Here is an 11,246-nt window from a genome sequence, read left to right as displayed (position 1 = left end):
TTTCATTAGAAATTTATGTGGTTTCTCATATACTATGGAATACTATGCAGCCAAAAAGATGGAGACTTTATATCTTTTGTATTAACCTGGATAGAGATGAAGAACATTCTCTTTAGGTGGCTCCCGCAGCTCAGAGGGTAGGGTGCCGGCCACATGCACTGGGGCTGGCAGGGTAGAACCCAGCCAGGGCTGGCTAAAACAACAGGGGCAACTGCAACAACAAAAAAGAACATTCTCTTTAGTAAAATATCACAAGAATGGAAAAGCAAGGGTCCAATGTCCTCAATACTAACATGAAGCCAGTAGATGAACTAATATATGCCCACACAAGAAAAAACTCAACTTAATCCAAGTTAGTGGAAGCAGGGAGGAGGAAAGGGGGAGAGGGAAGGTGGGAGGGGGATAGGTGGGCTCCCACCTGATGGGCACAATGTAAGGGTATATGTCTCACCTCTGGGTGTGGGACACAACTTCAATCTTACCTACCAAATGCAAACAAAATAACCTAATCATTTGTACCCTCATATTAATCTGAAATTTAAAAATAAATAAAAAAGAAATCTTTGTGGTTTCTCAATTTTTTTAATATAATAAATACCATGGTAAATATTATATCTAAAACATAATAGATATTATGGACATATAGCTGTTATATACAGATATATAATGAGTCCTTTAGTATAAATACCTAAAAGTTAATTTCATGGTAAAATGGTATAGAAAAATTACCCAAACATAATCTAGACAGGCTATAACAACTTGCATTCTGACCAGAGGAAATGAGTGTCAACTCTTCCAAATTTACCACAGAATTGTTTAAGTTTAATTTACTGTTTGGTAACTGTTTTTACTTTTTAAAACATTAGGTATCCTATTTTATTTTATTTTTTTATTGTTGGGGATTCATTGAGGGTGCAAAGAACCAAATTACATTGATTGCATTTGTTAGGTAAAGTCTCTCTTATAATTGTTTCCTGCTGCCAAAGGATGTGTCACACACTGTGACTCTCCACCCCCTCCCTCCTTCTCTCTCTCTGCTCTCCACTTCTTCTACCTCTCATCATGTACTAGGTCATTAATTGTTCTCACATCAGAATTGAGTACATAGATTCTTGCTTCTCCATTTTTGTGATGCTTTACTAAGAAGAATGTGTTCTACTTCCATTTAGGTTAACATGAAAGATGTAAAATTTTCATCTGTTTTAATGACTGAATAGTATTCTATAGTGTACATATACCACATCTTATTAACCATTCCTGGGTTGGTGGGCATTCAGGCTGTTTCCACATTTGGCAGTCATACATTGAGCTGCGATAAACAGTCTAGTGCAAGTGTCCTTATGGTAAAAGGGGTTTTTTTTTTTTTAATTCTGGGTAGATGCCCAGTAATGGGATTGCAAGATCAAAAGGGAGGTCTAGTTTGAGTTCTTTTAGAGTTCTCCATACTTACTTCCAAAAAGGTTGTATTAGTTTGCAGTCCCACCAGCAGTGTAAGAGTGTTCCCTTCTCTTCACATCCATGCCAGCATCTGCAGTTTTGAGATTTTGTGATGTGGGCTATTGTCTCTGGGCTTAGATGATATCCTGGGGTGATTTTGCTTCATATTTCTCTAATAATTAGGGATGATGAGCATTTTTTCACATGTTAGCCATTTGTCAATCTTCTTTAGAGAAGATTCTATTTATCTCTCTTGCCAATTGATAATAAGGGATTGTTGGCTTTTTCATGTTTATTAATTTGAGTTCTCTGTAGATCCTAGTTATCAAGCTTTTGTCCAATTCAAAATATGCAAATATCCTTTCCCATTGTGTAGGTTGTCTATTTGCTTTGGTTGTTGTCTCCTTCACTGTACAGAAGCTTTTCAGTTTAATTAAGTCCTATTTTTAAATTTTTGTTGTTGCTGCAATTGCCATGGATATCTTCTTTGTAAAGTCTTTCCCTAGGCTGATATCTTCAAGTATTTTTCCCATGCTTTGAGTATTTTTATCATTTCATACCTTAAATTTAGATCTTTTATCCATCTTGAATTAATTTTTTGTGAGTGGAGAAAGGTGTGGGTCCAGTTTCAGTCTTTTACATGTGGAAATCCAGTTCTCCCAGTACCATTTATTGAACAGGAATTCTTTCCCCCAGTCTATGTTCTTGTTTGGTTTATTGAAGATTAGGTAGTTGTAACATGTTAGCTTCAACTCCTGGTTTTCTATTCTATTCCAGATGTCTGTGTCTCTATTTTTTGTGCCCAAACCATGCTGTTTTGACCATTATGGTCTTGTAGTACAGCCTGAGATCTGGTTGGCTGATGCCCCTGGCTTTGTTTTTATTACTAAGAACTGCCTTAGCTATCTGGGGTTTTTCTGGTTCCATACAAAACAAAGAATTATTTTTTCCAAGTGTTGAAAGTACAGTGTTGGTACAGGGATGGCATTGAATTTGTAGGTCACTTTGGTAAGTATAGACTTTTTATAATGTTGACTCTTTCCAGCAAGAGCATGGTATGTTCTTCCATTTGTTAATATCTTCTGCTATTTCTTTTCTTAGGGTTTCACAATTTTCTTTGTAGAGGTCCTTCAACTCTTTTGTTATATTCCTACATATTTCATTTTCTTTGAATCTACTATGAAAGGGATTATGTCCTTAGCTTCTCATCTTGGGTGTTATTGGCATATACAAAGGCTACTGATTTGTGGACATTGATTTTATATCCTGAGACATTACTACATTTTTTGATGACTTCTAGGAGTCTTGTGGTTGAGTCTTTAGGGTTCCCTAAGTATAAGATCATATCATCAGCAAAGCGGGAAAGTTTGACCTCCTCTGATCCCATTTGGATGCCCTTTATTTTCTTCTCTTGCCTGATTGTATTGTCTAGAACTTCTAGCACTATGTTGAATAGCATTGGTGATAGAAAACAACCTTGTCTTGTTCCGGATCTAAGTGGAAAAGCTTTCAGTTTTACTCCATTCAGTAAAATATTAGCTGTGGGTTTGTCATAGATGGCTCCGATTAGTTTAAGAAATGTGCCTATACTCTTCAGTGTTCTAATTAGAAAAGGATGCTGGATTTTACCAAGTGCTCTTTCTGCATCTATTGAGAAGATCATATAGTCTTTGCTTTTGCTTCTGTTGATATGGTGAATAACGTTTATGGACTTGCATATGTTAAACCAGCCTTGCATCCCTGGCATAAAACCTACTTGATCATAATGTATGATTTTTTTTTTAAATGAGAAATCTATTGGCTAGGATTTTGTTGAGAATTTTTACATCTATGTTCATTAGTGAAATTGGTCTGAAGTTCTTTTTAGTTGGGTCTTTTCTTGGTTTTGGTATCAGGATAATGTTTGCTTCATAGAACATGTTTGGGGAAGATTCCTTCCTCCTCAATTCTTTGGAATAATTTATGCAGTATGGGAAAAAGCTCTTCTTTGAAGATTTGATAGAATTCTTGTGTGAAGCCATCTGGACCAAGGCATTTTGTGTTGGGAGATTTTTGGTTGTTTCTTTAATCTCAGTGCTTGAAATTGTTCTGTTCAGCAGATCTGTTTCTTCCTGGCTAAGTCGAGGGAGAGGGTGTGATTCCAAATATTGATGCGTTTCCTTCACATTGTCAAATTTCTGGGCATAGAGATTTTTGTGTTATTTAGATAATCTCTTGTATCTCTGTGGCATCTGTTGTTATTTCCCCTTTATCATATCTGATTAAGGTTATTAGAGATTTTGCTTTTCTATTTCTAGTTATTCTGGCCAAAAGTTTATCTATTTTATTTATTTTTTCAGAAAACTAACTCTTGTTTTGTTAATTTTCTGAATGATTCTTTTGTTTTCAATTTAACCAATCTCTAATTTAATTTTGGATATTTCTTTTCTTCTGCCAGGTTTAGGATTATATTGTTCTTCTTTTTCCAATTCCATAAGATGGTTTATGAGTTTGTTGATGGGCTCTCTTTCTGTTTTTTGGATATACACATCTAAAGTGATAAATTTTCCTCTCAGGACTGTTTTTGCTGTATCCCACATGATTTGGTAGCTTGTGTCTTCATTGTTGTTATGCTCAAGGAAGTGAATGACTTCCTTTTTATCTCTTCCTGCACCCAATTGTCATTCAGCGTAAGGTTGTTTAGTTTCCATGCCTATGTGCGGGGGTTGAACGTTTTGTTGGAGTTGAGTTCCACTTTTAATGTCTTATGGTCTGAGGAGATACAAGGTAAAATTTTAATTCTTTTAATTCTGTTGAAGTTTGTTTTGTGTCCTAGGATATGATCAATTTTAGAGAATGTTCCATGGGCTGATGGGAAGAACATATATTCTTTAGCTTTGGGATGGAGTATTCTATATATGTCTATCTAGCACAGTTGTTCTAGGGCAGGCATCCTTAAACTATGGCCCATGGGCTACATGCAGCCCATCTAGGACATTTATCTGGCCTGCTGGGTGTTTTTGCTGCCGCTGCCTGTCCTGCTTAGGAGCAGACTCGTCCCAGGGCCTGCAGTCTGGCCCTCCAATGGTGTGAGGGACAGTGAACTGGCCCCCTGTTTAAAAAGTTTGAGGACCCCTGTTCTAGGGTCACATTTAAGTCCCTTATATCTTTGTTTAGTTTCTGTTTAGAGAATCTGTCCAGCCTCCTGCTATTGTGGTGTTATGGAATACCATACTGCTCAGATTAATAAGGTGCCTGTTTCAGGAATCTGGAAGCATTTAAATTGGGTGCATAAATATTTAGAATTGAAATGTATTGTTATTGTATTTTTCCCTTGACCAATATGAAGTGTCCATATTTATCTTTTTTGACTTTAGTTGCTTTAAATCCACTTGTGTGTGAAAATATGATTGCAACCCCTCTATTCTTCTGAATTCCATTTGCCTGAAAAATTGTCTTCCATTTCTTAATCCTGAGTTTTAATTTGTCTTTCAAGACTAGGTGTGTCCCCTGTAGGCAGCAAATGGATGGCTTTTATATTTTTATCCAATCAGCCAGCCTATAGCTCTTCAGTGGGGAATTCAAGCCATTAACATTTATTGAGATAATTGATAAGTGTGGTGGTGTTCTATTCATCTTATTTTGTGAAAGTCCATTGCTTAACTTTATCTTTTGAATCATTGTGGAAGCTAGGTTTTGTCCTTTTATTTTTAAAATTATTATTTTTTATTTAATCATAACTTTATACACTGATGCACTTATGGGGTTCAGGGGACTGCTTCAATATACAATGTGAAATGTTTACATTGAAGTAACAAATTTATCACAATTATACTCATTTCTTAATAGTTTTAAAATGTACCATTGCATCATGTACATTAGGTGAGGTCCCCCCTAAATACCCTCCCTCCTCCCATATCCTCCTTCCCCTCCCCTCTCCTCTTCCCTTCTACTTTCTGGACTATAGTTATGTTTTGCCACTTGTATGAGTGTGTAGGTGGTTATATATTGATGTCCTTTAGTTTCTAGGTGTTTACTTTGCTGGTAGTCCATTGTGATAGTCAGTGTATAGAAGAGATTGAAGTATTTCCTGTAGAACTGGTCTTATTGTGGCAAACTTCCTCGATGTTTGTATATCATTAAAAGATTTTATTTCTCAATTTTTAAAGCTTAGCTTAGTGGGATATAGAATTTTGGGCTGGAAATTCTTTTGGTTAAGTAGATTAAAGGTAGATTATCATTGTCTTCTGACTTGATAAGTTTCATTTGAGAAGTCTACAGTCACCTTGATGGATTTGCCCAAGTAGGTCAATTGGTGCTTATTCCTTGCGGCTTGCAGAATCTTTTCTTTTGTCTTGACTTTGGATAGGCTCATCACAATGTGTCTTGGAGAAGTTCTATTTGAGTTGAGACAACCTGGGGTGCAAAATATGTCTGTAAGGTGTGTCTCAGAATCTTTGGTGATATTTGGGAAATTTTCATTTATAATATTCTCTAGTATGGCTTCTGTTTCTATGTGGCATTCTTCTTCTCCTTCTGGGATACCTATAACTCATATGTTTGAGTGCTTCATGAAATTCCATAATTCTGTCAGTGAAGGTTCTTTTTTCTCTCTCTTTTTTTCTGACTCTTTGACTATCTGAATTGGCTCAAGAGCTTTGTTCTCTACCTCTGAGATTCTTCTGTATGGTCTAATCTGTTACTGATACTCTCTACTGCATCTTTAAGTTCCCTAATTGACTGCTTCAATTCCTTTAGCTCTGCTATATCCTTTCTATATTCTTTATATAATTCATCTCTTATTTGATTCTGTTTTTGGATTTCCTTTTGCTTATTTTCCAGTTTCTCAGCAATTTTCTTCATTGTTTTTATCATTCATGTTTTAAATTCCCCTTCTGACATTTCTAACATTCCTTTATGGGTGGAATCCTCTGCAGTAGCTACCTCATGTCCCCTTGGTGGGGGGAGGGTTCTCTGGTCTGGATTTCAGATTTTTTCAGATCAGCAGCAAGGATTTTCTGCTGTTTCTTCCTCATGAGTGTTTTCTTTTGTCTGTTTGCTTGCCTTAATTTTCCTTGCACTTCTTGCTCTTTAAGTTACTGGGCCTCTGACCTAAGGTATTGAAGTGTCCTTTGGTAAAGGACTGAAAGGATGAGAAGATTGAAGAGCAAGAAGGGGGGAAAATGTTAAAAATAAAAAAAGAAAAAAGAGAAAAAAAGGGGGGGGTGAGTAAACAGAAGATAGACAAAAGAAGAGAGGCATAGAAAGAGGGAGACAGGAGTAATAAAGGTGTACAGTAGGGTATTTTGACCCAACCTTAAAACTCCCCAATCCTGGGGATACTGAGTTGGGTGGTTCCCTTGATGTCTGTAGCTCTTTGCCAGCCTGAGCAGACACAGTATCCTGCCTCCATCAAATAGGGAAGGAAAACAAAAATACTATAAGTCAAACTAAGCCAAACAAACAAAAAACCTTACAGGATAAAATTAGGGGAAAAACAAATAACAGGGACAGAAAAACTATCTAAAATGAAGTTTTTATCTTTAAAGAAGGCAACAATGAAAAATTATATTTACATGAGAAAAATGAAGAAAAAAAGAAAAATCTAGGGGGAAAAACTTGAAATAAAAATTAAAAAAAAAAGAAAAATCAAAGCAATGTGTACGTATATACATATATCTTGCTGAATATTGCCTAGGCAACAGGTGATCTGGGGTATGAGATGCTAATCACAATGCTGATACAGCTGTGTAAGATGGGGACTGGAGGCCTCTGCTGACTTCTTTGCCCTCAAACCCCAGAGGTTTGAGAGGCCAACTCTCTCCTCAGCCTGCTTAAAAGACACTTTAAACCATGACCCTTGGCTAAGCAGAGGCTTTCCCAGAAAAGCATGTATCACTGAGATTTCTCCTGAAGTGACTGACTGCTTATCAGGCTTGCAAAGCAGCTGTGGGAAATCTCCGCTGTTCCCTGGTGTCTCAGTCTTGGCCTCACTCTGGGACGCTGAAGGCAGAGCCTGCAGGGCAGCTCTCCCACTATGGCTATGTGCAGCCCACAGCCAACAATAAAAGCTCCTCTCTGGCACAGGGGCTCAGTCCTAGACTCTGGACACCACTCAAAGTCACTTGTATTCTCGCCCAGGTTCTCCCAAGGTAACTCAACCAAGTGCCCAAGTCCAAAACCCCCCAAACAACCCACAGGGAAGACCTTCCCTGTCTGCAATCTTGCTGCTACTGTAGCTGCTGTAGCCTCAGACCAAATGCAACCACTTGCTGCTTCTTCACTGTTTTTGTCCTCTTCTGGGGTCCAGAAGTCTCCTGCTGCCTCCCTGCGTCTCCAAACAGATGTTTCTGGGCAGAGCCCACAAACCTGAGGTGCCTGGAATCTTCTCTCCCCAATTTCACAGCATTGGGTTGCAGAGAAGCTGTTACTTGGCTGCCATCTTGCTCTGCCTCCAATCAGGTATCCCATTTTAATTTGCTATTTTTGTTTGTTTGTAAGAGTTTGCTTTATGAACTTACATTTTATTTTTATTTTGAAAATGGTTTATTTGTGGCCTTTTCATTTTTCTACCAGAAAAAAAGCATAATAGTAAAAAGAGACTCAAAAAATTGGGGAGATTAATATATTCAATGAATAAATATGACTCAAAATACTAGAAATGATAGAGTTATAGTCATAGAGTTTTGAGGGAGTAGGGAAGTTTGTAAACTAAAAAATTATTACTGAATCAGAGTGTCTTTCATGTGGAAAGACTGTGAGAAAATCATTTTCAGAACTCAAAATCGTTAGGAAATAGAATACAGATGGATTCTTTCAAAAAAAATTGTCAAAATTTTAGTTCCATTGGAAAATGGAGGAAAATGCACAACTAACTCATTGTGCCTGGTATTTTTAAGGCAATGAGTATTTTACATATATTAACTCTATCAATTATAATCTTCTAGGAGAAATAATGATTAACAAAAAAGATGCTTTAAGGAAAGGTTTATTTGTATATGAGGAAATGTAACAGTAATGGTCATCATAATTGTGTTTTGTTTTTTAAAAGATATAAACAAACTATCCAGAAATAAAAGTCTTGGTACTATACAGTAGGATGGCATACTATGCAGCTATTAAAAATGGTGTTGAAGATTATTGAAGGATACCAGCCAGGCACTAAGCTGATTGTTATATGTTCATTACCTGCTTTTGATATATTGATGTTATGAAGTAGGTATGTTTATTGGCCCCATCATACAGATAGAGTAACTGAGGCTTAGAGAAGTTAATTTCTCTAAGGCATAAAAGCTCAAACTAAAGTCTGAGTTCAGTGTCCTCACTGCTATGCATTATGATCTTCTCTAGATAGAAGGAGGCACTGATAGCTACCTGGAGCCCAGATCAGGTCACGTGGGGAAAATGTGAAGGTTTGACTCAAAGATTTTTATGTGTTAGGATCAGTGGCATTACCACTTTTGAATTTAGAAAAAAATCGTAAAAATGAAGTACACTGAAAAGAAATAGTAAAAAAGAGTTTTTAGAACATTATCGTTTCAGGTTAACTTGAGGGTACAAAGAATTAGGTTACAGTGTTTGCATTTGGTAGGTAGAGTCCTTCTTATAATCATGTCTCACCCCCAAAGAGGTGTGCCATACACCCTAAAAGAACAACAACAACAACACAGAGGTTTTGAAAGTGAAGAACGAGTAAAGGTGGAGAGGAAGGAATTCTGGGCACAGGTGAAATAGATATTACTCTTCACAGGGAAAGACCTGAGGGGCCAAACAGTCTAATTCTCTTTGACTTTTTCCACAAGTCTAGAACCTTAAGAGCCCAAATCAGGTCACCTGGGGAAAATGTGAAGGTTTGACTTGCAATTTATAAATTATATTCAAGAGGGTTGTGAGGTTGCCAGAAGCTATGGTGAGCTATCAGTCAGAGTTTAGTCAGGAAAACAGAAGCCTCTTTAAATATTTCAAAGAGAGAGAATTCTGTATTGAGAATTTATACAGACAGGTTGGAGTACCAGGGCAGGAAGAAGAGAAGAGGAAAGGAACTGGAAGATTCTGAAAGTCTGCTGACAGTTTCCAGAAATCTTGGTTTTCTCTATCAGGGCTGGGACCTCCCCCAGTACTGTCATCACTATATACTGCACATGCTTTTACTTACAAAGGTGTTGCCAATAACTGGAAATCCAAAGAATCACTTGTTTCCTCTTTCTTATTATCTCATGTTGTCTCCCATTGGCAGAATCTAATTGGAGTCCAGATGGCCAGCAGGACAGGAAAATATAGTTTGCAGCCTCCAAGTTCCCTATCACATCCAGCAGAGCAATGAAGGGTGGGGATAAAGGCTGAGAGGAAAGACACAAATAAAAAGAACTGTCCACCCTTTTGTCTATCTAGCACCCATTCTCATCTTTATACCCATATTTTATTTTCTTACAATGTTCTCCTGCTACCTGATACAGTGCATACATCTCCTCGACAAACAATGATGGTATTTCCAGAACTAATTCAAGGAACAGTTCTTGCTGAATAGTTTATAGTTTACAAACTGAACTGTAAAGTTACCTATCTCTTCAAGTAGAAAACGGAGTAGAAGGAGGAAGTAAAATTTGTCAACATAAACAAATATATCTACTTAAAAAACAAGGAAGAAAACCATTTATGGTTGGCCTAGTCCGCATTTCTATAATCTATCTCAAAGCTATGTTGATATTTACTAGTTTTTTCCCCCCTATCGTTTCATTTTTTTCTTTTGGTCAAATTTCCAAACTTTAATTCCTGACGTGTTTGAATCACTATTAACTTTTGTTTTGGGGTTGCCATTGTTTGCTTTTAAGCTTTATTGCTGGAATGGAAATGAGAAGAAAAGTGTTAGGAAATTCCAAGATTTCCCAGCACAGTTCTACTTGTTCTCACTGTGGGTCAGTAACACAATTTCTTTGTGTAATTAGCTATTCTTTTGTCATTTGATTCTGTGACATGAGACGCCTGGAGTATCTGGTGGCAGTTTCAACTTTTCACTCCACTGAACCATTGTTGTGTCCTTCAGTGAAATCATTTCTCTCTTGGGAATAAAGGCTTGAAGCATATATATTCTAGGGGTATGGTAAAAATTCTGTGAATGTATTGTCAAGTGTAATAAAAAAACCCACTCCCAATTCTACCATTTGGTTCCATGACCCGTCTTTCCTGTTCATGGCAGAAACAGCATCATATACTGGTTATCAGCTCAAAGCCTATACCAGTTCTTAAAGAATAGCGCCTCAATCTTGCAGGTCAAACAACTGTGCCATTAGGAGGCCACTCTGCTTGTTCCTTTATTCCAGCTACTTCTGGGTACAAGGATAATATGGTGAGTTTTCTGAATGAGTCCATTGCTGAGCATTTTTTTGATTTAAATGAGCCTACCAGTGAGAAACAATGTTGTATCTAATAACATGATGGTACATGGTGTACTATATTAATTTTCTAGGGCTGCCATAACAAGGTACCATACACTAGGTGATTTAACACAACAAAAATTTATTCACTTACAGTTCTGGAGGTTAGAAGTCAGAAATCAAGGTGCCATCAGGAGCCAGGCCTCATCTGAAGTCTGTAGGAAAGAATCTTTTTTTTTTTTTTTTTGCCTCTTCCAGAAGTTAAAAATAGTTGGAAATGAGGGAGAAATGTCTAAAAGAAGTTTTATTGATTATGGTCCACAGAACATGTGTGTCTGTGTTGGGGTATCCCAGAGGAGATAAAAAAATTTTTAGTATTTTCATGGTAGGACTGGCAATTTATCTGTTGTAACAAGCAGACTAGGTGATCATTACATACAATAAAGTTTGAGTAAA

This window comes from Otolemur garnettii, unplaced genomic scaffold, assembly GCF_000181295.1.
Source record: "Otolemur garnettii isolate 467f Iridium unplaced genomic scaffold, OtoGar3 scaffold00068, whole genome shotgun sequence".
NCBI classification, from domain to species: Eukaryota; Metazoa; Chordata; class Mammalia; order Primates; family Galagidae; genus Otolemur; species Otolemur garnettii.
Note: the sequence above shows the minus strand (reverse complement) of the source record.